Source organism: Trachypithecus francoisi, unplaced genomic scaffold (genome assembly GCF_009764315.1).
Source record: "Trachypithecus francoisi isolate TF-2019V2 unplaced genomic scaffold, Tfra_2.0 Lachesis_group5, whole genome shotgun sequence".
Taxonomy (NCBI): Eukaryota; Metazoa; Chordata; class Mammalia; order Primates; family Cercopithecidae; genus Trachypithecus; species Trachypithecus francoisi.
The window spans coordinates 28,531,249-28,537,248 of record NW_022681470.1 but is presented as its reverse complement, the minus strand read 5'-3'; the positions used below and the strand labels follow the sequence as shown (position 1 = coordinate 28,537,248).

Below are 6,000 nucleotides of genomic sequence, written 5' to 3'. Positions count from 1 at the left end.
ATAATAAAGAGATTTTATGGAGGAAAAGCTTCAGCTAAAATGAGAGGATGCATCATGAAAGAAATGAGGACCATATGGCTACTCATAGATCCCCTCCTGTATATTTAGTGTACCCGGCACATTTACCCATAATCACTCAGAAGCCCCAAAGCGACAATCCAGGAGTCCTCACTTAATAGGTAAAGAAACTGAAGGTCAGAGAGGTTAAGTAGTTTGCCCGAAGTCACAAGTCTTTTAAGTGATAAAGCCAGAATTCAAAGTAAGCTTTGTCTGATGCTAAAGTTGGTGCTTTTTCTGCTACCTTGCTGCTTACTACTGACAGGTAAATCCAAGAGCTAAAACAAATGTTACTGGTCCATAAAGAGCCTGTTGAGAGAAAGGGGTATAGTGAGAAGAGCACTGGAACTAGAATCAGCAGGCCAAATTTGTAATTAAGTTTTCATTTCTAATGTATTTGGTAAATCCTCCCTTGACTTTCAGTTGTCTTATCTGAGGTAAATGGAGAAAATGCTAGCATCTCTTTCAAATAACTATAATAAAGATTAAATGATAAACATACAGATATAACTAAAACATTAAACACCCACTTTTACATGTGAATTTTAATAAAATAAAAATACAAATTAAAGTACTTATATATTTCACTGGATTTACCTAATCACATTTCTATTAAATAACCACCATAGCATCTTCAAGACCTAGGTGGGTGTTAGTTAGAAAGGCTAGATAACATTTTGGGCACTTCTAAAACTAACAGGGGCTCTTAAGCTATCAGGGTTATCAATCTCCCTCCAAAGCTGACCCTTCTAGGCTCCCATGTATTAGCTCTGAGTGTTCTGGCCTCAGACTGAGGAGTTAAGGAGTGGGACCTCTACCCAACAGGAAGCCAAAGACCACTTCTATAAGAGCATGAAGCTGAGTGCATGGCATATGCTTCATGAATAGAGGGTAAATTGAACTGAATTCCAAAGGGTCCCGGATTTCCTAAAGGGCAGCTTCTATGACTTACCATTTTGTGGAAACAAGCAACGGATGGAGATGCGACCATGCCTATAAGACACAGACACGTGTGTGGGATTGGGACAGAACTTTTCAGTCTGTTCCCTCCACTCTGATCCATAGCCCACCGGGCTACAAAGGACCTCCTAGGAAGAACGTGCTCAGCTTTCTTTGCAATGGCTGGGCATGCCAGAAACAGAGGCTTTGAATCATCTCATCACCTGGTCAGCAGGAGCTATTTATGCCAGAAGTGTCTTAGAGAGAAAAGTGTCCTTTTATTAATTTCATGGCTTTCTTGTTAACATTTACAGTCCAAAACAAGTACAATCTGAATTTCAGACTTAGGTTTCTGACTTGAGGAAAAGAACAAAGAAATAACCGCCTTCAATTCACGTAACTATAATTGGTGACTTTTTCCCCCCAACAGTTCAATGTACTTGGTAGTTCTTCCTTTGTGAATTCTTATAAACTCAGAAATATTGTTAGGGTGTAGGGGAGGGAGTCTCAAGAAAGCCAGAGATCCTTGTTGAGCTAGTGGGGCCAGACAACAAACCACTGGTGCTAATAGGATTTCACTGGCATCCAGGGATTGCAGAGGCCTAAGAACTCCTTCTGTGGTCGCTGGGAGGAGGCAAGGAAGGAGACTATATCCTACTTACTCTATAGTCAATTGTGTATGCACTCATTTATTTATTCGTTCACCTGTCATTTACTGAGAACCTTTTGGCATGCCCAACACTGCACTAAACACTTGGGGAAGAAAGAAGTTTTAAAGGAGAACAACTTTATAGAATAGGGTTATCTTTTTAAAGAGAACTGGAAACCAGGCTGAAATTATGGGGCCTGTAAAAAGAGGAAGAAAAGACAGCCTTGGCCTAAAGAGTAGCCCTGGGGCAGAGCAATTGAAAGTTCTCTTGGGTTCTGTGGCACAGAAAATTTACATGACTTAACTAAGATCATACAGATCTTTGAAGTCAGAGATTGGCCTAAAACCCAGCCTGAGTGTCTTTCAGATGACCCCATCAACCTAGTACAGTGAAAAGAACTCAGACCTCGGAAAGAAAAATGCCTTGATTTAAACCCTGCTTTTACCTTCAGTTACTTTAGAACTAAACCTCTCTGAGCTATAGTATTTCATGTGAAAAAAATAGTGATTAAAAAAATTCATTGTAAAATGAGGTTACTACAGGATTAAAATACATGCTGTGATTTCTGCCACAAGAAAGATGGAGTAGTAGAGTCCAGATTTTCTTTCCCAGTTGATACAAGACAAAATATATGAAACAATGGTTTTTTTTTTTTTTTTTTTTTTTCCTGAGACAGAGACTCCTTCTGTTGCCCAGGCTGGAGTGCAGTGGTGCCATCACTGCTCACTGCAACCTCTTCCTCCCAGGTTCAAGTGATTCTCTGCCTCAGCCTCCCAAGTAGCTGGGATTACAGACACATGCCACCACACCCGGCTAATTTTTGTATTTTTAGTAAAGATGGTGTTTCACCATGTTGAACAGGCTGGTCTCAAACTCCTGACCCCAAGTGATCTGCCTGCCTCAGCCTCCCAAATTGCTGGGATTACAGGCATGAGCCACTGTGCCCGGCCTGAAACAATGATTTTCAAGACATTGGACATTGGGCAATAAAAAACAATAATCCCTGAGAGAAGGGAAACAAATGAGATGAACCCTATGATTGAGACAAGTTACTCCCTTGAGAGGGTTTCCAGGTTATGGCCCAGAGAGTGTAAACTGACATACAGCCTTATAGACTCCATGAGTTGTAAAGACACAGCTGAAAGTCCAGAGAGACCTACCAATCTCTGCCTTTATGAAAGAAAGAAAGAAAGAAAGAAAGAAAGAAAGAAAGAAGAAAGAAGAAAGAAAGAAAGAAGGGAGGGAGGAGGGAGGGAGGGAGGGAGGGAGGAAGGAAGGAAGGAAGGAAGGAGAGAGAGAGAGAGGGAGGGAGGGAGGGAGGAGGAAGGAAGGAAGGAAGGAAGGAGAGAGAGAGAGAGGGAGGGAGGGAGGAGGGAGGGAGGGAGGCAGGGAGGGAAAGAGCGAGAGAAAGAAAAAGAGAAAAAGAAAGAGGAAGAAAAAGAAAGAAAGAAGGGAGGGAGGGAGGGAGGAGGGAGGGAGGGAGGGAGGGAGGAAGGAAGGAAGGAAGGAAGGAAGGAAGGAGAGAGAGAGAGAGGGAGGGAGGGAGGCAGAGAGGGAAAGAGCGAGAGAAAGAAAAAGAGAAAAAGAAAGAGGAAGAAAAAGAAAGAAAGAAAGAAAGAAAGAAAGAGGAAGGAAGGAAGGAAGGAAAGAAAAAGAAAGAAAGAGAAAGGAAGGAAAGAAAAGAAAGAAAAAAGGAAGGAAGAGGAAGTCATCAAGCAAAAAAGAATATATACTATATGATTTCATTAATGTAAAATTCTAGAAAATGTAAACGAATTTGTAGTGATAGGAAGCAGACCACTGGTTGTCTAAGGACAAGACTTGGAGTGGGAAAAGTGGGATGAAGGAATTACAAGGAGCATAAGGTAACTTTGTGGAGTGATGGACATGTATATACATATCATATATATTAATCATACATATATTTTAGAGGCAGAGTCTCTCTGTCACCCAGGCTGGAGTGCAGTGGCACGATCAGGGCTCACTGCAGCCTAAACTCCAGTGGCTCAAACAATCCTCCTACCTCAGCTTCCCAAGCAGCTGGGACTACAGGCACGTGCCACCAAGCCTGGCTAATCATTATCATGATTGTGGTGATGATTTCATGGGCATATACAAATGTGAAAACTTATTAAGTGGTATGATTTAAACATGTGCAGTTTGTTATATGTCAATCACACTTCAATAAAGTTGCTTTTAAAATTTCCTGATGTTTCTACGGTACCTCTAACATAGTAAGTCCTTAATAAATGTTAGTTCTCTTTCTTTTAACAACTGTGTTTTACAACTAGGAACTAATAGGATCATAATTCCTGACTAGGGGAACTCTTTCTCACTAGAAAAGTATAGGAACTATTTTTGAAAGGCTGAACTGTTTGGTCATCTTTGCTTTCGGTTTTACTAAGGCTGGCAGCTCTCTGTATCAGCAATGCCCCCAAAGAGCCAGGCAAAGTGAGTGAGGCCAGCCTAGCTTTCCTCCTCTCCACCCTCACCCCTCAGAGCCATCACCTTGGCAACCTAACCCAATTTGATGGCTTATGAAAACACAAGGTTCTTGATGTTTGTACCCCCATTGCCCCAGCATACTGTTTGGCGTGTGGCTAGAGCTTAATAAGGGATCAAAGAGAGAAGGAGTGAAGGAAAAGAGTAAAGCTTCCAACTCTGTGCCTGATACATAGTAGGCACTCCAATGTTTATTGAATAAAAGAATCATTTAATAAAGTCCTTAGGAGTTGAATCTGTATGCAGTGCTTTGTAGTATTGTAACCTTCCTTGACCAAAATAACAGCAACTTCATTTCCCCTAACAACTTTCTTTAAATACCCTCACAATTTCCTTCTTCCTTCCTGGGTAGTCTATTAGCATCCTCAGAAGACTGGTAGAGATCCAAGCCTTATTTTCAAGAATAAAAGCTGGAAATCATTATTTCCAGCTTTTTTCAGCGTTATAGATTAATCTCAACAGAACCCGGGTGGGCTATAGGACTTGTTGACCTGCTGAAGAGGCCCTGCAGAGTACAGTACCATCTTGTAGGCATAGTACTGGTTCAGCTGAGATTTAATCTACAACTCTGAAATAACTATTTCCAGCTTTTATGAGAATAAACAGAGAAGACAGGCTATAGGACTTGTTGATGTGCTGAAGGGGTCCTGCAGAGTATTATACCATCTTGCCTAGATAAATAAAAGATATCACTATATTGATTAGGTGTTTGTTTTATGCCTTCATTAAAGAACCAATCTTGTTTTACCACTCTTGGTTTGTAGCTAGAAACCAAGTTTCTTGGTTTCATAAATAGAATGAATCTGACTAATTCAAACCCTTAGCTCCACAAAATATTGCAATCATTCAAATTTCCGTGAGAAAAGACATTTTGTTATTTATTTATTTTTTTATTAAAGAAATGTGTGTGCCTTTATTGGCTGAGCAGACTCCTTGAGGGTGGTGAAGTGGGAAGAGTGGGTGGTTCTGATGCCTGGCCGGGCAGTGCTTCACAAGCTTGTAGGTGATCGAGGTGATGGCCAATCCTCTCGGGCTTGCCCTCCACTTGGTTGAAGGCTTTGCCGTTGTAGACGCCCACCATGCTATCCACCATCTTGTCTCCCATCTCGGCAGGATGATCATGTCCTGAAGGTGCGCGTTCACCACCTCTGGCTTCTGCATAGGCGGTGTCCACTTCTTGACCTTGCACAGGCCCTTTAGCAGCGAGTGCTGCTTCTGCCATAGGCCACAGTGCAGCTTCATTCGCTGCTCGCATGACAAGTCCAGCAGCAGGTCAGGGTGCAGGCCACAGGAGGTGAACTTGCAGGTCTGCTTCTTCTGCTTCGCTGCTTTTTCTGCTCCACTTCTGCCATCTTGACTTTTTTTAAAACAACATGCCTCAAAGATCTCCAGTGAAATAGAAAACCCAGACTGCCTCCCTTTCCAGTGCTGAAAAATAATATCCTGTGGTAGCTATTTCTAGGCCTGTTTATTATCAGAATTGAAGAGTTTTATAAATGCAGATTCCTTGGCTCTACCACCGTCCTACTCCATCAACTCCCCCCCGCCACCCCAACCCACACACACACCCCTCCAAGATTCTGACATAGTAGGTCTGGGATATGGTCCAGAATCAGTACATAGGAAATGGACCCCAGATGGTTTTGTTGTGCAACCAGATTTTGAAACCACCTTCTAAGCTGTGCTGCTATATAACAAAAAAACACCCAGAACTACTGACTACAAAACCAGGGACTCCTTTCCCCATATTCCAAAGAAGAGATTGTGTCTCCCAGCCTACCTATCCTGCCACATTTGTAGGAGCTACAAACTAAAATGCCTGAAGGACCAGGCAAGTAACATAAATGCAGGA

The 6,000-nt window shown here is 42.1% G+C and overlaps 1 pseudogene; it reads right to left on the bottom strand.

The window, feature by feature from the left end:
* Positions 1–5,018: 5,018 nt before the first annotated feature.
* Positions 5,019–5,672, bottom strand: LOC117074385 (annotated as a pseudogene).
* Positions 5,673–6,000: the final 328 nt, after the last annotated feature.